The sequence below is a fragment of the Meleagris gallopavo genome, chromosome 20 (assembly GCF_905368555.1).
Source record: "Meleagris gallopavo chromosome 20, MGAL_WU_HG_1.1, whole genome shotgun sequence".
In the NCBI taxonomy this organism is placed as follows: Eukaryota; Metazoa; Chordata; class Aves; order Galliformes; family Phasianidae; genus Meleagris; species Meleagris gallopavo.
Genome location: NC_139423.1, coordinates 2,812,545 through 2,835,647, shown reverse-complemented (window position 1 = coordinate 2,835,647; position 23,103 = coordinate 2,812,545). Strand labels below are relative to the sequence as shown.

Sequence of the window (23,103 nt, the reverse complement as noted above, 5' to 3'; positions counted from 1 at the left end):
TGGGGGGTTTGGAGGTCTGCTGTTCCATGGAGCAGCACAGCTTCTGCTCTGTCATATGGGGAGGAGGGAAACAACTCCATTGCCATTTTGTTCTCTGCCAAATACTTGTAATAACATGGATCTATCAAAATGAATGTTTGCAGTAAGAATCACAGTAAATGCTCGCAGAGAAATGAATCGTGTGGTTCTCTATTTCTCCTCCATTGCTGGTGCTTTTTAAAGCACTTGGATGCCGAACAATATTCGGTTCTTTGTTGATTATTTGCTTTGGTGACCTGCTGTGTTGCTGCTGCCATGATAAGCGTGCTGCTCTGCTGTTGTAGGCGTGCACTGAAGTGTTGAACTGTGTGTGCAAAACGTGCATGTAAATATCCATGTCCTTGCTTGTTGGTGCTGTGCTGTGTGTGCACTCCAAGTACATGGCTCTGTTCTTCAGTCCTGGTGGCAATACGTATGGGTTAGTCGTGAGGTGGCATCTGCATGTGAAACTTCTATTTTCACTTACTTTACTTTGCGTTTTAAAAGCAAACCTATAAAAAAACAACAACAAAACAGGCAACAAACTGGTGACCACTTCAACAATCTCCTGTACCTGCTTCAGTGTCTGTCCTGTTGTTTTGAAACACTTTGATTGTAGTTCTCTGTGGCAGCGTTTCAAGGGGCTGGAAGGACCCATTAATGCAAATTTGGCCCCTAAATGATGTTCTATTACACACACACACAATCCACCCCTCCCCAACTTCTACAAAACCAAAAACCTACAGAATGTTTCCATTAAAAGCAAATCCAGATGGAAACAGCTTTTAAATCTCTCAAATATATATATTCCTTTTCTTTATTTGCCTGTCATAGTTTGTATGTGCATGGAGGCCAGACAATGAATTGACTTGAAACGTATTATTACCTGAAATGATATTGACATCAGCAATGCAAAAGTACCAGTGAAATAAGGTGACCAGAGCTGGAGTATTCAGCTCCGGGCTTGGGTCCAGACTTTGAAAACCTTCTGCCTCCATTTTGGGTCAGGAGTTGAGGATGCAGGGCTCGCATGTGAGCTTGGGTTGGGCCATAAACAGTGATGAGATTTCCCTGTTTAATAGGCTCACGGGTGCATCTGGTCTGCCAGGACAGGGCTTCTGGCCCTGAGCCCATCCCCAGCCATGTCCAGACAGGCCAATAGTGGGCTGTATGAATAGTGTTGGCTGCCCAAAACCTGTTCCAGCTACCTTTCCTATAGGCATCATCCCTTTTTCTCATCATCAGGCTAGATGGGGGCTGGCTGTGTGGAGTAGAGTTGGTGGGGAAGGGAGAGCTGCACAGCTCTGAAGGGAAGGGCTCCTGAAATACACACAGTGCTGTGGGTAGGAGGACGGGTGGAATGCTGGCAACTGGCTGGGGTCAAGGAGATGATCGTTGGTGGTGTAAAAATAGTGGCAGAGAGAGTAACTTCGGCTCAAGGAAGGTGATACAGCAAGGCAGCGGGGTCTCTAGGTCATGACATTGCCATCTTCAAAGGTTCTAAGGCCCTGCTTGGGCTTGGACTGGGTACTGCCAGGGGTCTCGTTGTGCTTGCATTACTCTTTGCTTTGCTAATTGAAAGAACTGGCTTATTTGTTAGAAGTAGATGTGCAGTACCAAACGCATGGGACCTGAGTTTTGGCTTGGGTTTGCAGCAGTGGGAACCATGATGTCATTAGAGTTGGAAACCTTGTGCAGTACTCAGCATGGAACGGGTGGGGGGACCGATGGGTTAGTCAGTATGGAGCTGAGGCAGCGACAGATTTACTGCTCATTACACTTCCATACGACTTAGGGAGAGGAAGCCTTGCCCAGCGTGAAGGTATCCATTGAGGGTTACAAGGTCAGCATTCAAGATGTTGGGTTGTGTTGAGTGCACATTCCTCTTGTCCCAGTTCCCTCAGCAGAGCAGTGGGGATAACAGCTCTTACCTGTCTCCAGGGGTTGTTGATGGTGTTGATATATGGAAGGTTACAGGCTGCCCAGAAATTCAGAGTGAGAACCACCTAATCCATATGGATCCATGTCCTCATGAGTTCCTTCCCCCCCTTTTTCTTTCTTTTTTGAGGCTTTCTGAAATGTCTGATTTATTCTCCCTCGAACACAGTGAGCACGCTGTCTGCCAGGCAGTGCGGATGTTCTTGTTTATAACTATAATATCCCTTACTCAAATTCCTGAGAACGTATTCCAGAAACACATGTAATTTGCCAGGTGAGGATCTATAAAGATGGGATGGGTGAAAGGATACAGATGGAAGAGCAGCACTTCCACCTCCTTGAGGAGTCCTTGAGGAAACCTAAGTGCAAAAAAAAAGAAGTTTCTTCTTCTCATTATTTCTTCTTTAATTTCAAGTCCCAGGCCAAAAGTGAAATGATGAGTGACATGGCCCACTGTCATCAGAATATATCATCATGATCTCGTGCTATTTCTGATTGGTGCAGAAGCAGGAAATTCTAGCAATCTCCTAAGCAAGCCCTCTCCTCTGGGATTCTGTCTGTGCTGGCATCCCTGTCAGGTTCGGATCAGTTTTCATTTAAAAAATGATTATGCTCCTAATTGTTCCTCTACCAAAGAGGCTTCCTACTGTACATCAGCGCACAGCCGTCCCACCAACCAGCCCTGCTGGGATCTCACAGCAGTGAGGGGTGATAAAGTCATCTGGCACAGGGCTGGGGATTGCAGGCAGCACTGTGGCCACCTCTGGGCTGCTGTATGGTGTGGGTGCATCTGCTCAGTCTGTTTTTTAAGCAGATGTGGACCATTTTTTGCATCTCTGCTGGTCGGTGCTGTGGCAGAAAGTGCTGCTTACTGTGGTGCAGGAGATGGGAGCGATGGGCTTTACAGGGTTGGGGATGGGGGGAGCTGAACAGACAGCTTTGGGCATAAAGTCCTTGTGCCCCTCTGTCCCTGTTTGGGACAGTGCTGTTTGGCTGTGTTGCAAAAGCAGTAAGGGGAAAAAAAGTAAATCTGTTAGCAGCAGAATGCTGCTTTTTTTGCACAGCCACAGTTGGGAGTATTCACAGTGTTTTTGGTTTGTACTTCTGGGTGCCTGTTAAAGGTTAGGCTGATATTACAGCCCTTCTGTGGGATATCTCAGCACCTATCTTTGTGTATGGGGTGCTTCTTGAAAGCTCTGTGCCATGTTGAATCTGGGTGCAGCAGGCTGCTGGGCTGTGTGGCACAGGCAGACCTTGGTCCTGCAGCAAGGTCTGAGCTATGTGAGCAAGGTCATTTGTAGTGCTCAGGTGAATGCAGGCCAAGGATGCCCTGTAGTAATTGCACTCCATGCACTGGTATCCTCCCTTTGACTGTGTCGCTTTAGAAGCATTTTCAAGTGTTATCAGATACTGCAAGTAAGTGTGAGCGTAGCACTGAAATTGGTGTGCGTTTTCTGTTCACAATCCTTGACAGCATCCCTTTAAAATATAAGCATGCTTCTGGTAGTAGTTCTTTTTCCAGTGGTCTCTGCAGAGGCAGCAAAAAAATTGGAGGAAACCAATAGCACAGCAGTAATTTTCAGCGATTCCAGCAGCAGTTGTACAGATTTTTCTTTTTCTGATTTACAGTAACCTCCTTCCCCTTATCAAAAGGTTTTCCCACTCTGAACATCACTGTCTGACGCGATCCTTGCACCCTGAAAATCACATCCCCGTTGAAGGAAATCTGGTTGAATTAAACTGTGTGTATGTCAGAGCAGAGGCTGGGGGTTTAAAGATTGCTCACAGAGTACCAAATGTAAGGTTCTGCATGCAGAGCTCTTTCCAGATGGGAGAAATGTGGTGCAGCTCCCGGATCGATCGATCTGTCGGTTGCTACAGGAAAGCTTTATATCCTCATTGCTGTTATATCCAAGCCTGGCGCTCTGAAGAGGAGCTTAAGACAGTTAAGCCCTCTAAACCAGCTCCTAACTCTTAATATACTGCTTGTGGCTAACACAGGCTTTGAGCTGGTGTTGGCTCTCCACTGATGTTTTACTGACCAAATTAAATAGTCAGGCTTGGGCCTCAGGAATGGGGTGTCCACTCTTACAGTCCCTGAAGCAGGAGGAATCTCTGATTAGTAATACAGTGGAATAACTTTTGAAATCTTTTTTGTTCTTAGAGGATGGATGTAGTCAGGGTATTGAAGATCAGTCTGAGATGTTGAGTGCGTATCTAAATACAGCTGGAAATTACAGGGTAATGAGCAGATCAATTCAGCTGGTCAAAAAGCAGGGTTTCAATGTCTTTGACTGTGTAGTCATTAAAAGTGAATGTCATCTCTTGCACTGTCATTAACCTACATGATGAAAGTTGGAATTTTTTTCTAGCAAGCTTCTGGGAATGATTATTCAGTGGGGAAAAATATATAATTCCTTGATAATCTAGAGCTGTTGGAGCTTTCAGTGAAATCTCTGAAGTATTGGCACAATGATGAATGGCCTCTTCTGGGATACAGAAATGTATGAGACATGAAATAAATCCTTCATGCATTGCAGGGTTTTGCTGTAGTGCTGCTTATCGTGAGGGTATTATGCAAATCTGGTGCCTATTTAAATCTTGACTCTCTCATCTGGAGCAGGTGTATTAGAGACTTCCTTTTCTCTGAGAAGGTTAATTTGTCAAATATTGACTCCTGGTTTCATCTCAAATGACTCATCGTTCCCATGAGTTACAGTCCAGATCCTGGCCCAGGTTCCTTCCAGCTCTGCTGTAGGTCCCTTGGGTTGGTATTTTAATGTTAAGTTTCAAATCATGAGTGCTTCGAGGTGGGAATGGGCAGTGCAGCCTTTTCTACCTAAAAACTCATAAAAGTGAAACTTCCAAGGACAGAAAATGCCGTTGGTGACAAATGAGTGCCAGGAGCTGTAGAAATCCTTGCAATGGGATGAGCCCAAAGGATGCTTTTCGGGTTGTAAGAGGTTACAAAAGCTGACCCTGTGTAGGTTTGGCTAAGCATGCTGTCTAATGGTTGAATCTTGGATGATAACCTGACGTTAATGGTGGTGTAAGCTGCTTTTGTGAGGCATTCTTATGTCAGTCACTGCCCGCTGGGTGACGATGATTCATGCCAATGGGGCGAGCAGCTTTGAGTAATGAAGTCATAGAGTGGCTCCCAGAAACTCATGGAGTGGTTCACAGATGAAGATTGAAGCCACAGACTGCTATTTGCAGTTAATTGTTTCTATTTGCAGTTAATTGTTTGATGAATCTAGGGGATAAAGTGAGAGATGGTGCTGGGAGTTTTTGTGCTTTTCCATTGGTTCTGATGAAGAGCAGAGGGAAAGTCAATTTCATTCAACTGCCGCTCTTAAAATATGTTCTGTCTGATATTGCAAATGGTTGGATAGGGCGAACTGAGCAGTGTCCATTAAAACTGCTTCTCAGTTCTTAGTTTTCTCCATACTCTTTCACTTTCATCCACGCTTTCCCAGGAGTCCCTTCTTCCCATCCTGCTTCTAAACTCTCCAATGAGCTAGATGTGAAAATGATGCTGCTTCCTGGCTCGGCCCCATCCAGTTTTGAGGTGGGTATCCCCCAGCCCTCAAGCCAGAGAAGTCATTTCTCATGCAGATGGCCTTCGTGGTGTAGGAGGCTCGGAGCACTCCCTGGGGCTGGATCCCAGCTGTTCTTTTTGAGGATGGAGCACCGAGAGCTCAGCCCCTCTTTTATTTTGCCTTTCCTAAGCAGTGCTTTTCTGCCTGGGGAGTCGGTTGGGATCTTTAAGGCAGAAAAACAAGCCTTGAGTTGCCAAGATGACCCAGCGTAACCCACAGCCCAGGACCTCAGCTGTCTCAGACCCAGGTTTGGTGCAGCACAGCTGCGTGACCTTGGCTGGGATTTGCTGAGAACATTGCTTGTGAGCTGTGAGAAAGTCCATCGAATAATGCGTGCAAGATAGGAAAAGGAAAAACAAAGGGTGATTGTTGGGGATAATCAAAATGGAGAAGCTGCCTGTTCCAGGAAGGCCAACACATTCCAACATGGCTGATGGTCAGTGGTGAGCAGAGGCTTGCTGGCTGTCTCACTGGGTGTGCTAATGCTAAATCTACTAGTAAATAACCCCCAGAAACCTTCTGAGCTTACTAACTGATAAATAATTATCCTGTACTGGGAACTATTGATATCATGCTTGCAGAGCTCTTTAAATGAGGTGGAAGTGTCTGAGCAGAAATGGCTCTGGGACAGTTGCTCCAGCTGTATATTAATGGAGCACGTGTGAGAAAGTGCAATTGTCTATTTCTTTTTTTTTAAGGACATCAAGGATTTCCTCAGGCCCTGAGAAGGTCCTCAATGGGGGGATTTCAGCTGTCTTCCAGAATGGCTGTTCTCACTCTCAGCCTGCCATTTCTGGTTATTAAGGAGCAGCTGAACTGCTTCTTTGAGGTGATGAGTAGGGACATCTTTGTGTGCAGAAAATACGTTAGGAATTTGTAGCCATCCTTAAATTAAGGCCATGACAATGTGTTTGCTGTATGTAACCTAGACTAGTGGTTCATACTTAGAAAAGTGCCAGGGACGTTGCAGTGCAAACGGAAACTCCAATGAACAGCCAAATTTTATTGTAGAGGGGCTCTAAAATAGAAGACAACAGTGAAGTTTGGGATGCTTAAACAGTCAGACAGATGACAGTAGGGTATCTATTAGCTAGTAACAAATTATTTAACTCTAATAACTGATGTCTAGTCCTGTGTTACTAGCTCTGGCCATGCTATCAATCTCTTCCTGGCCCTTCTTTAGCAGAGTAAAGGATGGGGAGGGGAGTGGAAATGTGCATATCCCAAACATGGCAGTGTTACGGGGCTGAGAAGGCTGGGAGTGGAGCTGAGCCAGCAAATGAAAAAAGAAGGAAAATCAACTATGAAAAAATAAGATGAAAACAAAATGATGCAGGTGACAAGGTGTGCTCCATCCAGACTGTGTGCTCTTTCTCCTTATGAGCCAGTGTGTAAAATCCTGCATCCGCTGAGCTGTGCCTGCTGGAGCAGATGATGTGGATGAAGGTGAATGAGCCCATGTGGTTACCATTGCTCCACTTCATCAAAGATCTGTCTTATGAGGGGAAGTGAGCTCAGCAAGCTGGGAGAGTGTTGTACCAGGGGCTGGGGGAGCGGGTGGAGGGTGAGAGGGGAGACATTACACAACCCAGCTGGCACATGGGTGTGCTCAGTGACATCATTCTGAAAGATAGCTGGATCCTGCAATGTCTGGGTATGCTCCAGCCCGTGTCGAGGCCTCCAGCATCCTAATAAAGACTTGAGAGCTGTTATTTCTCCTTTTTTGCCTCTCCCTATGAATCACTCTTTTGTAGTCTTACGTGGTTTTTATAGTTAATGTGAACCAAGTGGCTTATGTAGAGGGGGAAAGGCTTTGCCAACCCGCTGCTTCCATCAGAGGTGGAGATGTGGAGGCTGATTCAGGCACAAAGGAAGTCAGGCTTTCTGTTCATGTCGATGGGCTCAAATTGCCAAGTGCCTGAGGAACTCAGGGATACCACCTCCTGTAATCCAACCGTTATGAACTATGCCCTATGCACCCGCTTCTGGGCAGTGGCAAGTTGGCTTTGACTTCAGGGAAATTACAGTGATTTGTACCAGTGAGGTATTTAACCACACTTCTTTGGAACAGATACAGTTGCTGGCAGCATCTGGATTTTTCCCCTCCAAGTAATGTTATCCACTTTCTGGAGATAGGGGAGAGGTGCTAGAAAGCTATGTGGGACGTGTGTGAAGCTTTTGTCCCTTTTCACCCTTGGCCTTCTCTTGTTAATCAATCCTTTTGAGCCTTCATGGCCCTTATGTTGCGATGGCAGGTTGGTCTGGGATCGCGCTGCTAGGGTTGTGGTGGCTGATGCAAGACTGTGGAATGGAAGAGGTGCTCCTCTGTCTGGGTCTTGTCCCTTGGCTGCCCAGTGACTGAAATCAGCTGGAGCTGTGAAACCAGTCACTGAGATTAAATATTTGAGAGGCACAGAGGAATATGTGGTAGAAAAGTGTTGTGTGCATAGCCCCACTTGCCCCTGGCACTCTGCAGTTAAGGTATTACTCTTACTGAAGTTGTATCCCCAGCTGATATTTGAAGCAAAATTTACCATGAGGCTTCACCTCCTTGGGATTTTAAAGAAAGGGTAGAAAACAGGGACTTCTTAGATGTTATTTAAGCTTAATGAAAAACCTCAAGGCTTTACTGATATGCTAAAAGCTAAGAGGTCAGCTTCATATTCAGAATTTATTTACCCAAGAGGTCTGGGTGATTTCATAGATCATAAAAACACAACTTCTAAAGCCATATTTCATTTCACAGCGGTGGTCTCTGCTGTAAGGTAAGGTCAGGTCAGGAATCTATTCCTGGGAGAGCCAGCAGCCCTGAAGATCTGCTTTTAGATCTGCAGGGGAATGCCCTGATGTGCCCTAAACATTCTCTGCAAAGAAAGAAGCAGGAGCAGCCATGCTGGAGAATGAGTCTGCCTCATACTCAGCTCCCGTGGGGATGGAAGAACTTGGCTGCTGCTGCCTCTGGAGATGCATAAATGCATCTTCAGCATTTCTTGTTTGTCTGGACTGAAGGAACGTGGGGTGTTGTCAGAGGTGGTGGGAGGGTAGCAAGGATGCTCATCAGTGTTGGAAAGCTACGGAGGTGAGGTACTTGATAATATTGGTAAGTGTGGCAAAGCTGATTGCTCTAATACCCTGAAGACAAGTTCTGCAATGCCACTCTGGTCACTTCTGGCCCCACACTGTTCCCTGTCCTGGTATCAGTCACTACAAGAAAAAACATGCTCCAGGCTTTCTTGCTGGAGGTGCTGCTAGATGTGTTTTCTTGGCTGCAGATAAAGGCTACCTGCAAGTACCCTTGCTGTGAGAGATGTGGCTTCATGCATCCATCAGCCACATCATCAGTGTGATGAGATGTGAGCAGTGTCTGAACGTAGCCCAGGGCTAACGTCAGTGCAGGAAGGTAGAAAAGTAGAATAGAAGAAGCGTCAGAGAAGGAGCTTCAGCTTACTGAAACTGGCTGTGCCAGGATTTGGTGCAGGAGAAAAGTTAATTCAGTGCATGATCAGAGGTCCTATTGCTGTCTGGCCCGGGGCTGCCCTATAAGTCTCCTGTTCTACCAGTTATATAGTTTTAGAATATAATCTGTAGGGGAAAAAACCCTTCATAAACCTTGGGGATTGTATTTACCTTGTTACCTATTCTGTATCAGTGCTGTTGAACGCTGCTGTACCAACCTGCCTTACAGCCCAAAGCTTATAAGTTTATGAATGGACACACATGGTGGCAGCATGCCCTTGTTGTGCAGGTCTTGGTCTGCTGCAAAGACTTGGAGGATTCCTTCTTCTCCCACCTATTTGCCTGGGTCTCCCCAAGTGTGTTGGTGATGGTGGGAGTGAGGATGGGCTTAGAAAGGAGCGATTGTTCCAACCTGCTGGATGTGGAGGAAGTGGGAACTGATGGCTAATTAACTTAGCACTCAGCATGGCTGCTGTCCTGTGAAAACAGCAACAAGTGTGATGGATCCCTACAGAATTGGCTTTGGTCTGGAAATGAGAAGAAATTGACTGTGAGGGAAAAGGTAAATGACAAGGAAAAAAAAATTTCTGTAAGGAAAAAACATGTCGGGGAAAAAGGAAGGAAAGAAGGACCAATTGTTGCTATTGTTTCATGGATTTCAGTCCTTTCCTTCTATAAGTAACTCTGCTCTGGGCTGGGGAGTTGTAGCTTTCCTGACCCTCCCCATATGGGACCGCAGGATCAGCCTTCTTGCTTTTCAATGCACCTTTTGCAATTGCATGATATCTTCTTTAAGGTGAGGGAATGCCTCCTTGCAGCGATCAGGATGCAGGGGAAGCACAGAGTTACTGCGATGTAATGATGTTCTCTGCTTTGTTCTTTCCTCGTAATAACGTCTTATGATGGATTTTTTTTAATTGCTACTGTGTAATGAGCTCGTGTTTCACAGATCCATCTGTCACAACCCTAAGGTATTGCTCCTGTGTGGTAGCGGTCAGCCCATCATTTTCTATAGGAAGTTTGGATTTTTTTTTCCCCCTTTGTGAATCCCTTTACATTTGTCTGCATCAAACTTCATCTGCTATTTGATGACCTGTCACTGTATCATAAAATTGCTTTTCAGTTCATCCTGGTGCTCTCAAAATTAGCATTGTCGGCAAACTTCCTCACCTGGCTGCTTGTGCCCTTTTCCAGGTCATTTGTGAGCATCCATTTTTAATGACACAGATCTCTCCAGGGCTCCCGTGCTGACCTCGCTCCCTTGCAAGAACTGACCATTTATTCCCAGTTTCCTAGCTCTTAAATGGGATATATCCCTGCAAGGACTTGACTTCTCCTGTATTGGCTTAGTTTCCTAAGTTACCTGGAGTCATTTCCTAAATGACCTGAGTCAATGTTTTCTGAAATAGATTTCAAGAAGCTGTTTTTGGCTGAAATTTGCATCTTGCCTGAAAACAAGGTAAAAAGAAGATAAAAACACTGACAAATCCTATTTTTATTCATCCAGTGAGGTTTCCCCCCTCCTTCCTGTGTTTCACCACCTAAAGATTTTTGAGAGTAAATACATTTGGTTCAGTGTGGAGAATCTCAAAAACTCTTCTGGGAAGGGAAAATTGTTTCCTGGCTGCTCTCCTCCTGGTGAATAAATGCACTCAAATTGAGCTGTGCTTCCTCTCTTGCTTTCCATTGCTTGTTTGGTTATGTCTGACTGATACTCGATATGGCCATACTGGATAAAACTGAGCATGTTCTAAACCAATGTGACTGTGTGCACATTCAGAATTGCCTTGGCATGATCACAACAGCATGAAGGTTTGCACTGGTACAGCTTATTTTCTCCATATGGTGATAACTCTTCCGGTATAAAGCACCAAACAATAAACATGTATAACTGAATTCACATCAGGAGGTTCACGGGTGTGCAATTAAGTTAATTTTGTACTGCTTCCTAATGGGGGTCAGGAGCTGGAAGTCCCTTTTGAGCTTGTGTGCAGTTGAAGGTCATTCATGGCATTCTGCAGCCGCTGTGGGAATGCCCACCCCACTCCCGCCTGTCCCACTGGAACCTCTGGGCCTAAGACACATGGGGTTTGCACGTATTTTCTTCAAAATTTTCCAAAAACTGTTCTCCAGAGCTCCTCTGAAACATCAGTGCCAAGTTTTGGCAAGAAGGGAGCGCTTTTATTGCCATTATAAACCCAGAAAATATGTTTTATATAAAGCAAGTGCCCCAGACCTTTGGGTCCAGCTGCACTAACAGCCCTACCTGATTTCCAGGGCACGTCTCAATGAGAGACTCCCAAACAGCGAAAAGAAAACAATGGAGAATTTACAGTGTAAAACCAGCCCGGTAATTGTATTAACAGTCCCTTCCACGCAGAATCAGGCTCCCAGCTGTAGCTGGAAGCCATAAAAAGCTTGCCATTAATTTTATGAAGAGAAGTAGCCATTCTAGGCCTCTGGAAGCTCTGGAGTCTGTAAAGATAAGGAGATGGACTTCTTCCAGCTGCAGGAGCTCTGTCTGGAAAATGGGTCTGCGCACACGGTGGCTGTGGGAAATGCCATGCCAGGGGCTGTGTGCCATGGGCTGTGCTCCCCTGTGCAGCCCTCCGTGCTCTGCTGCCATGGGCAGCACCAGAAAGGCCTGAGGTGGGATAAAATCTGAACCTAACTTCACAGTGCCCTGCTCTTGACTTGTCTTTGCTAGCTGACTGTCTAGATTTCATAAACACTACTAATTTGCTGTTCAATTAGCCATTTATACGCTCCTGGATGATTTGTTAGGCCTTATTGAGCAGCAACTTTTTTTTCTCTTTTTTCTCAGAGATGACTTTTCACACCATCAAGGCCACTTTCTCAGCTTATTGACAGCTTTATGAGCACTGTTGGAAAAGCCCCAGCTTCCTTCGTTCCTCGGCTCCGGCTTTCCGTCGGGCGAGAGGCAGGTTTTTAATTAGGGCCTGAGAGCCTTTGCTTTGCTCCAGCATTCCCCAGGTACGAAGCCATACACTGGCCTTTCTATAGTTAATCACTTTTCCAGACTTCAGCCCACTGAAATTAGGTGGGCTTTTGGGTCAAATGTTTACCTGGCTGGGGGCCATCTGAAGAACTTTGGGCTGACACATCTGCGTTTGGCATGTGTCTGCATTCTGGCTTTGCTCACCTATTAATGTATGCAAAAAAAGGAGGAAAAAAAAAAAAGTAAAATCAATCTTGCACCACTTATAAAAATGTCCTATTTTCAAGCTAATTCCTGCACACATAAAAAAAAAAACCCACAAGTCTTTGCTGATTTCCCCCCTTCCCTTTTGCCCAGGTTTATGGCTGTGTCTTTCTTACTGCTTTGTACTGGAGTAGCTCACATTCACACCAGTTCCTCTGGCTCACTTTCAAATCTGTTTATGAGAGTTTTAAAGTTTTATATTTGTGGTTACGTTTAAACTCCTCATCATCGTTACAGTCCTAGGAAGCCAATGCCTTCCTTCTCTGAAGGGATGATTGCAGTTTTATTTTGCACAAGGTAGAAGTGGAGCCATGATGGAACGGTCACTGCTAGTCCCTGTGCAGTTATTGCTGGCTGACGTGATGCTGTCATAATGTCCCTGACCTTAAGAAAGTGTCCCTAATGCACACCAGAGGGCATTGGTAAAGCTGGGGATTTGTCCTCAGGCTGAAGCTGTTGTGGCTGTAGAGGTTATTTCTTCCAGATCTTTGTCCACCCTTCCCAAGTCCTCCAGCAAAGCTGTTCTGACCTGTCCCAGTGCAGGAAGGAGTTTGTGCAGGTAGTATGGTGTGGTCAGAGAGGCAGTGCTGATGGGCAGCTGGAGGTGGTAAGGAAGTGCGGATGCAGCAGGAGGATGAAAATGGGTGCAGTCACCAGCCAGGGTGGTCCTGTCCTTGTTGTTGCTTCCACACAGGGGCACTCTGGTTTGTCCTGTAGGGCTCCATAGAGTGACAGGAATTGCCTAGCTGAATCTATATCTGTAAGTACAACTATCTGCTTCAAAGGATGCTGTGATGGAAAGAGACGGAGTGGCAGATGCTCTTTGTGCAGAGGCATTGCATGAAGCCTACAAAAATGTGATTTTAGATCCTTTCCAATTTTTTTTTTTTTCCCAAGTATTTATTGCTGTGAATATTATCTAGTTCACCTGGAGCCTGGAGAAGACCTACCACAGTGATGGGCAAAAGGATGAGCATCTGCAGAGCTCATCTTGCCCTCAGGGTGTGGAGCAGCAGTCAGGTGGTAGCAGGCTCTGGGTGTGCTGGAGATGGGCCACCCGTCCAACGCCTTGTGTTGGTGAGCTGAGCTCCTACCCACAGCGTTATCTGATCCTTGCAACCCAAAAAAGAGCTGGTCAAGAATGTCTGGGAAATGCAAGTTTCGAGAAATCCAGGTTTTTAAATGGTGATTAGTGAGGGAGAGAGCATTACAATCTCAGTTCCAGGAATGCATTTTTTTTAAGGGGATGCTGTGTTGCTTTGAAATTATCAGTTATTCGCATTAAAATGAAGCGCGTAAAGCTGTCTCCCCATTTAACAGAAAATGATTTGATTTCCGATTAAACGAATACTGACATCTGCTCCATTCCTTCAGTATTGGCTCAGGCAATATCGGTGATTTCTTTTTTCATTTTTAAGCTAGAAGGGAAAATATTTTGTGTTGAAGGGCGTCGGGAGCTGGGGAATGTCCTACCCAGCTGTCATTCACTTTCTCCCTTTGGTTCCTTATCCTCTTGCTCTGAAAGTGAAGAGCTGCCTCTCACTGATGTGTGCCGATTGTTAGTGAGAAGAGCAGGATGGGCAAACTGGGATAAAGGAGAAAAAGGCTGCAGAAGGGGAAGATAAAGGAGAGAGAACTGACTTGCTATGAGATTATTTGCGCTGATTCTTCAAAACTAATTGCAGATGTTGGCCCATAAAGTCTTCCAAACTATTTCCCTGAAGTCAACTCACCGCTTTCCTCCTGTTCCCAGGGAACAGCGATAAAGGAGAGGTTTTTTTTTTTTTTTTCTCCCTCCACTGAGGGCAAATTGTGAGTGCAAAGTGATCACAGCAGCTCAGGTCTCTGAAACCCAGCCTGCGCTCTGCATGCAGCAGCATGAGAGTGATACGTCTTGATAATGCCAGTGAGTGTTTAATGGCATTAAATGTGTTTGTTTAGGGATTAGAGCAAAAATCCCCTCATCTTCCAATAGGGGGAAAAGAGCTCTCTTTTTTTCCCCTTCTTTTCCTTCACAGATTGCTTTGTGCCTGGTGGGCTGCAGCAGAATGAATAAGCCACAGTTACTGACAGCTGAACTCCACCTCTCCAGGGAAAACCAGCACGCTGCATTATCTTTGTTCCAGATCAGGATGCGGCAAACCATGCTTGGATATCCTCTGCTCCGTCCCCTGGTGCTGGCAGAAACCCCTCCTTTTCCAGTGCTCTTCTCCCAGCCTTTGCCCACCTGTGTTGTTTGCTGTTGAACCAGTCCCCACTGATAGTTTATTCCCAGCTTTTCATGTTGCTTCACTGGGCTGGGGGTGATGGGGAAGCTCCCTCATGGACTGATCCTCTAGGATTAGGTCCAAGAGGAATTGTGTTCACCACCAATGATTTGGAGCAGCTCTGCTGAGCATCCCTGCTCAGAGCAGAGGAGATCTTTGCACCCAAATGTAGCTGAAAAATACCCATCTGAAGTGCAGTGCTCTGCTCTGTGTCTTCCAGCAGGGTTTAACCTGCCTTAAAAGCAGGAAGCTTTTTCCTTCCTTTGGCAGCAACAGAGAGGTCAACTTAGTGGATAGAGTCCACGAGTTTGCCAAGGAAATGGGACTCTTTTTTTTTCTCTCCCCTAAGATCTCCAGTCTGTGATGTGCAGGAAAGCTCTCCTTCTTGGGTCAGATGTGATGAGAGAATCCTGGGCACAGGAGGCTGCACGAGAAGTAGCTCCTTTCTGCATAACAAGTGTTAGAGGTGATCAGTTTTGTCAGCAGAGCTGGCACTCCCTTTCCCAATTGGGAGGTCCTCAGAAGATCATTGAAGTTGCTGTGGTTGAGTTGGAGGTGTGCACGTTCTTCTGTAAAAAAGAACTACAAAAAATAGCTTTCGCTTTTTTCTTTTTGGTGTTGTCAAGTTTGGTGTTGGCTTTCCCACCAAAATTAATCTTTTGTCATGAAAATAGCTGTTACTGTTTTTCTTAGTAATGATCCTTGCTCGTGTTCCATCCATCACCCACATGCAGGGCTGTGACCGCGGAGCTCTTACTGGGATATTCGTGTTCCTGTTGGTTTCTCTACAGTGTTCTCCTGTTATATTTCCTCTCAGCTTTAGATCTTGCCTTAGGAGGTTTTGCTGAGGATTGAGTACATTTTGGGACATGTACGTGCCACTGTGTGATGGAGATCAGTAACAGCAGTTTGTAGTAAGGACTCTGCTATTGATTTGCTGCTGCAACTATAGAGCTGGGACCTGCTTTGATAAATCTGACTGGAGGCGACAGGCACTTATTTGTGTCCTTCTACGAGCACCTAACAGACAAATGGCCACACTTACTCCAAAGCTCCTGGCTTGGGTAGGGCTGGTGGAGTTGACCCTAAATCATGGCTATCTCTGCCCACAGGGGGTGCAGCAGTGGGATGAGATCTGCCTTTTCCTGGATTATTGCAGCGTAATCCTCCTGCTGGGAGGAGAGGAGGAGCAAGAGTGGAAATGTGACCTCTCAGATCTGGATGATGTTCCTGTCAAACCCAATGAGAGCAAAAGCTCTGAGCCCAGGGCTGTCCAGACCCTCACCCTGCTGTGGGGCCAAATGCTTCCAGCTCTCTAGAAGTGCCAGTCCAACTATAATGTGGGGTGTCCAGCACCGTTTTCCTATTAGTCATGGGATGAAACGAGATGCTGGGCTCCATAGCCATGGCAGGCAACAACTGGCACAACATCCTGAGCTTCTGCAAGCTGATTGCTGGCAGTTCCCAAATGCAGGGCCTAATTCTGTAGTTACAATTCAAGCTCTACGGTAATCATTACGTGCAGGAAAAAGAGACCTCTCATTTTATTCTGAGCTCACTATTAACGGGAAGGGGATTTTCTGTTGTGTTTTGTCTTGCCAACATTGCTAATGAATGTGTAAACACCTCCTGGCATAGATTTACCAGTTTACCGAGGTTGGAGTTCGCACTGCTAACACTCCTCCCTGTACAGAGCACTCTGTTCGTTAACCTTGGGCAGCCACTAATTAGTGGGTCACTTGCAGGTCAGAGGTGTGCTTGTGCTGTGCTTCTTGGCTGGCTGTTGTGTTATTACTGCGACTGGAAGTGCCACATGTGGCAGGCTTGCAGTGTGTGTTTGGAAGGCTGGCTGTGCAATTAGAGTGCGTTATCCCAAAGCAGAGGATGCCAGCTGACGTTCAAGAAGCAATAAAAGCAGTGATATCTTTCCTGCTTCCTTCACAACAAATAGAGTGCTGCTGAGGTTCAGTGGTTCAAAACATTCAGCTGTTGGTGGTTTTAGCAGATTGGGGATGTTTCCTCTTGGAAAAATAGCTCAACAGCCCCACATCCATCCAACCCAGCAGCACACCCTGCCCTCGGATTGGCCACAACTGCGCAGTGTACGTAGCTAAGCAGCACTGCTTATGGCAGAGACTCAGAGGACATGAGTTGGGTATGAAAACATAATCATGAGTTTATTTGAATAATGAGTTGTTAAAATATTTTGCTTTCCTTTCATTTGCCCTCAGTTTTCCTGGCGTTTGCTGTCTTCATTTCCAAGCTTCTTCCCTCTCCAGTCCTTTGCAGAGAATTCTATGGAGGTGTTTCTGCTTGGCTGAAGTTCTGAAGAGCAGCATTCTTTCTCACACCATTGCGTGACTCCTCCTGGGGCCCTTGTTGGTCATTAAACATGTTGAGAGCTCTGCCTTTGCTCTTGACACAACGTTAAGAATGTGATGAAACTGCATGGAAACAAATAGATTGTAAATAAGCTTGTTCAGTAAATATGCACAAACTGGTCTGGCTACATCCAGATGTTCTGGCTTTGTTTCTTCTGCAATACAGGGCTGGGAGGTCCCTGAGTTATCGCACCTGGGCGTGTGTTACCTGCTGCTTCTCCACCCTTGAGATGTACGATCACATCAGGACAACCGGTCAGGATATGCTACAAAGCAGTATTTTTGGTCTCCTTGACTTAGCAGAAAGTGAGTATAAATAAAACATACTCCTAGTGACATTTTAGTTTGCTTTTCAATAGTGGAAGTGACTGGAAAAACCCATGTAGCCATGGAGAATTGGGCTCTTCACGTTTTATCTGCAGCCCCAGTGTGCCTACAAAAAAAAAAAAAAATCCCCCTAAACGCAGGGAAGAATTGGGATAGGAAGCTGAGACGTTTTGGAGGAAGAATGCATAAAATGCAGACAGAAAGGAGGCTGAAATATGAACATGTGAGACACTCCAGAGGGTCCCCAAGGCAGCTCAGGAAAGCTACAGATCCCGTTTAGTTTGTGAAATGAGTTAGAAGAGGAATGAAATTTATTCTGCGCTCTCACCATGTTGTTCTGTACTTAGGAAAAAATCAAACACAAACACACAAAGAAAAGACCTGAAAAGCCAAAATTTCCCCATTCCAATTGGCTTCAGGCCTCAGCAAAGAAATTACAGGCTGCCCTGCTCCCATAGGGCTCTGTGTAGTGTAGTCGAGTGCAGGAGGGAGGGATGGAACTTACTGCCCTGAAACTGGGGACGAAGGAGTGAATTAAAAGGACGGGAAGAAAAAGGCACCTCACAGCATGGAGACACTTGCTGTGACTCTCCTGTCTGTAGTTGATGTGTTGAGGAACAGAAGCAGCCGAACAATGAGGAACAGACTGTTCCCATGTCGGACGGGAAGTGCATGAAATCCCATGAGCGAGTATGTGCTTTCTAATGACTTCCAGATGGCATCCTAGCCCCAAAGCGTTGTGGTTGTCTGGATACACGTTCACACGTTGCAAGGCTTCTACAGAAAATCAGAGAATCTCCTTTAAAGTCGTACCTTGGCCTGAACTAAGAGAGTTGGATGTAAAGATCCATGTGGTAGGTTTGGCTTTCCCTCCACCGAGGGACATTAGTGCTCAACCTACGGAAAAATATACTTTAGATGATTGTACAGAATTTGCATTTTTGGCCATTTTCCACCAGGATCTCTATCCAAACTGTGGAGTGTACGTGGATTTCCAGAAAGCTTTTGTCGAGTTTTCACATCAAAGGCTGTAAGTTATGGCAGGAGGTGAAGGCGGTCCTTGTAGTTGGCTAAGGGGTAGGAATCACAGAATCATAGCATGGAATACATGGTAAGCTCTCTTGGTGGAAAAAGGTTGTAGCAGAATCCCCCATGGATGAAGCAGATGAAGCGATGTGTTTTGCAGATGATAGAAGCGTGTAGGGTAGTCAACATTAATGCCTTTTGGAACAAGCTGTAGGAGGATATGATGATAAGGAAGAAGGGTGCCTGCCTCCACCCAAAAAGATGAGACATGCAGCAGCGTGCTGTCATCAGGAGAGGTGAGAAGCTTTCTCAGAGTTGCATTAAACCACAAACCATTAAACTGCCTTTTCTTCAGGTACAACGTTGAATATTGGGGAGGAGGGACCACAAGGTGGAGCGCCGTGAAGTGCTGCCTGTTGGCCATCCCTGCAGCTGCCATGCTGTAAGATGGAAACTGCAAAAGGCCAAGTGCAAATCTTAGAGTCCTAATGTGTCAATTATCTTTCTGCTGATTACATGTGGATTTCATTAGCTAGCTAAATGGTACCTATTACAGAATCTCACCAGCTGCAGGGATTTCCAGTAGGAAACGTGAGATGGGAAATGCTGACAAATCTCCAGTTCTCAGAGGCTCTCTGGAATTCATGCAGATGAAGTACAACAAGGGTAGCCCTGGGCATCTCACCCTGGCTCCGTGCAGTCACATCTCTTTGGAGCCAGGAGGGGTGAACTGTGCCCATGGCTGTGCCATGGCTGTCAGTGCATACCTGGTATCCTGCAGCTAATGTGGAATAGGAGGAAAGAGTGGATCAGGACATTATCCTAGGGCAATCCTGCGATTTTTGCCATCTCTGGAGAGCCTTGGCACCTTTTTTCCCCGTAGTTTCAGCATTATACAGTGTAACTTGAGCTTGTAGTTAATGGGGTAATCCCTGCAAGGATCTTATTTGAGCGAGTGCTGCTCCAGATGGTGAAAACGCCCAGGATGGATTTGATTTTTTTTTTTTTCTGTTTTTTTCTGCCATGCGAGCTTCTCACAGTGTCTCCTTCAGTGCAGATGTTTACTGCTTTCTTCATCTTTGACCTTGCTCTTTCGAGGGACTCATCAAGTTGGAATGGTGAAAGAAAGGAAGGGGGGCTAATGAGCTGGAGAAGGCTTTTGTGATGACTCCTGTGGTGCTCTTTTGCCATCTAACCTTGTCCTCTTGAGCTCAACCGGATGCTCAGTGTCTTCCTGGAATGACCCCATAACCTCAGAGGCTGAATTCATAGCTTGCGTGCCCTTGTGTCAGGATGCACACTATCTAGCCCCCTAGCCCAGCAGTACAGGAACGCTACAGGGAGGTGTATTGCCCACTGGTGTGGTTGGGTCCTGCAGGAACATGCTGGGCACTCTCTGCATAGCTCTTTGGGTGCTCAGCACTGGTTTTCCAGCTGCCTCTTGGAAGCAAGGCTCTTCCAGATGGCTGCTGAGCTCCAGCCGGTGCACTCTAGATACCAGTGCCTTAAGCAAGCTTAGGGTGGGGGCTTGTAGATAAGAATGGGCAGAGGGAATTTCTGCAGGAATGGCTGGTAAGCAGGCTGCCCCAGGGCTTGCAGCTTTCCTCAGCTCTGAAAAATTGCAGTGGGGAGTGGGCAGGGTGTGTGTGGGTGTTTTCAAGATGATCGATATGATTTGAGGGCAAAGATCTGCCCCACACAGTGTGCTTTAGTTGCAAAGCAGCTTCTTGTATTAGACTTCAGGACATCATAGGTTATACTAACCAGTCTTGTAAGGCTCAGAGTGTGTATGCTGGCTTTAGGAGGTGACTGTAGAAGAGCCCAGGCCCCTGTTTTCCACTCCCTTTGACTGTGTTCCCCTTCCCCATAAAATGTTCTGTGGTTTCTGTGCTCGTGGAGTTTCTCCAACATGTTGAGTAATGCCTGTGAGTTATGCCAGAGTAATGCCAGAGTTATCCTGTGGCCAACATGTCATGGGGACTAATTAAAAATACATACATACCTTCCTTCCTGGTCAGTCTTCAAATACAGCTTTATCTGCAGTGCTTCCTGTGCAGTGGGAGAAGTGAAAGTAACAGGGATCCCAACTCTGAGTGCTGAACCACAGTTAACACAAGTTAAAGAAATAAAGAAGTAAATTAAGGAAAATGTGACCATACAAGTGAGTGGCCATCCCTTTAAATGAGAAGTGTTTACCATTTGGCAGCAATAAATGCAGGCAGCTCTACAGATCTGATTCTGGTTTTATACAGGATACGCCAGACCCCATCACATCTCTGTGGGGCATCTCCTCCATCCCAGGGGTCAGGGGTCTCAGTGTTAATTGTCTGGAAAATACAAATAAAAGCTGCCTTTGATGAGTTGATGATCATTGTAGGTCCCTTCCAACTCAGAACGTTCTACAATTTTATATTCTTACAGCAACAGCTGACTGGGGTTGGGGCACAGGATGGAGCTGTTACTTTCCCTGCTCAGAAGAGGGCAATCAACAAAACCTTAGGGCAGCTCCAAGGGACATGAGAATCTTGCTTTACACGTGCACAGAGCAACCCTGGAAAGAGTGAAATGAAGAACTGGCAAGGAAAGTTGAAGGTGGTGTGCTGTCCCAAGCATGCAGGTATGGTGAGTGTGTTCAAATAGATCTTGAAGCTGAAATTTAACATCCTATAACAAGAACTGAAGCCTCATGTACACAGCATGCACCTTTGGGGTTATGCTTAGAGAGGATGTCCAGTGGGCATATCTGGGAGGTGATTTCCCAACAATTAGCAATTCTTGTGCTGAAATCAATGGGAATGGAGCTGTGAAACGGTGAGTGTTGGGTGGTGTCACCCCTCCTGTATTTAAGAGCGAAGATGTGGAGACTCAGCAGAGTGCAAAATGGAAAAACAGATCCAATTGCGTTTGGGCTTTGAAATATAGATAATCTCGTATGTAGCTGCCTGGTAGTGTGTACCTGTTGTGTGGCATGGTGTGTAATTGCAGTGTTGATATCGTATATAGATGTTAATGTAACAGATCTAGAGCTATAGGTCTAGAAGACACATCTGATCTTGAATCAGTGACATTCTGCTGTATCTCTGTCTGCCATCCCACACCACATACACAGAAGCAGTCGCCATGCAGCACGCCGTGGACAGCCCAGCAATCTGTAAGCTGATTTATCACATCCCTTTGATCCCCTCCCTGGACCAGTGCTCGCCAAGACCTTCCTACAGGCACTGCTTGTGTTGACCCAGACCTGCCCACAGCTTCAGCCAGCTGCCGTTTCGACAGTCAAACTGCCTGGGGAATCCTGCTTCCACCGTGGCTCCAAAGAAAAATATCTTCTCCGCATTACATTGATTTAAACAGCACATGCAGCGTTTGGCTTTGGTTCAATGGCAGACTAAAGGTCCTCTACATTATAAACTATCAGGGCTAGAAAGATTTGCTCTATAAATGGCTCCGTATGCGTACACACTGTATATATATTATGGATCTGCTTATGTCATGGAGCACTTCAAATATCCCTTAATAAAATAATAGACCCCTAGGTAGCTGTATATACTGGCAGAAAGTTGTTCAGCCTTTTGGAGCCATGGAAAATGTTAGTGCTCCTAAACAGTTCTTCTTTTCCTCAGTGTGGGTAATTAAAACCTCGGGACATCCTGGATCTCCTTGCAGGCTGTGGTGCACCGTGGTCCCGAACCTGACGGGAGCACTTTGTGGGAGAAATAGCAGCTGTTTAAAGAGATTGAAAGGGGCTTGCTTGTCTCCTGGCTGGACCTGGAGGCTGATGAGCAGAGAGGAATTGGTTCTTAGCTTTGCACACAGGGGCTGGGACATGGGATGTCACTGGTGGTTTCACACTTTTCAGTGTTAAGCTGTTGTTGCGGTTGGAGGTGTGGTGAAGTCGACCCCCCGGGGCAGCGCTCGTGGCTCTGTGTTACACCATGCTGGGAAGTGGGTTTGGTCCTGTCTGAGTGAATGGACCCGTGAGGATAAAGCTTTGCCTTGTAGTAGTGACACTGTCCTATCCTCAAGGTGGTTTTGGGGATGGGGCCCTTTAGGATCCATAAGGATGGCTTCCCAACCATTCCCAACTCCTCCAACCTTTTGTCTCTGCTGCCTAAATCCAGGCAGCAAACACAGGGCTGCTTTTGTCACAACAAGAGAAAGCAAAGATTGATGGCCAAGCTCTGAGCACCTCTCTGCCCTGAATTTAGCTTTCCGTTTGCCTTTAATTTATTATTTGCAGTTAATTTAATCCATATTGAGCTGCCTCAAAGAGAAAAAAGCTCTAGATTTGGTGAAAAATAATCTATTTTTAATTATTTCTGATGTAGAACACTAGCCCATAAATAAATTCCACTGCTACCCGGTGGTTTTTTTGTCGTCAGAACTGTCTTGCTGGAATCAATAAACAGTTGATTAAAAACCTTGTTATTTAATATATTCAGTAACCCTAATCTATTCATTAGAAACTTAATCACTTTCATGTCACCAGCTGCTGTGATGGAGAAAAGAGCTGTAGCTAATTATTAGCAATTTTACAAAGCTAATATTGAATTTCTAATGGGTCCTCTGTGGCCTCTATTTCAAGCAGTCTGTGTATCCCACAAACATGTGTTCTGGCTCCAGGCAGGGCCAAGCAGCTCAGCCTGATGGATAAACTCGAGATCTAGGAACCCAGTGTCCCATCCTGCGGGCTTCCTGGGGAAGGGACATGGATCTGCTGTCCCTGCTGCTGCCTGTGGTGCCAGCCCCTCTGCCAGGAGCTTGGTGTGATTCCTCCTTGGTTGGCTTTGTGGTTTGAGCTGCTGGTTTAGCTTGGGTGCTTCCTGTTGTACCACGGAGAGGTGGTATCTCTTATGGATTATGTAAAG

At 46.0% G+C, this 23,103-nt stretch overlaps 1 long non-coding RNA gene across 1 annotated transcript in view; it reads left to right on the top strand.

The window, feature by feature from the left end:
• Positions 1-20,837, top strand: part of LOC116217315 (uncharacterized) — a 76,591-nt gene extending 55,754 nt beyond the window's left edge. Inside the window, exons 3-5 of the long non-coding RNA XR_004161714.2 lie at positions 17,049-17,188; positions 18,591-18,677; positions 20,657-20,837. This is a non-coding gene — a long non-coding RNA (uncharacterized LOC116217315). The remainder of the gene's footprint in view (positions 1-17,048; positions 17,189-18,590; positions 18,678-20,656) is intronic.
• The last annotated feature ends 2,266 nt before the right edge of the window (positions 20,838-23,103 follow it).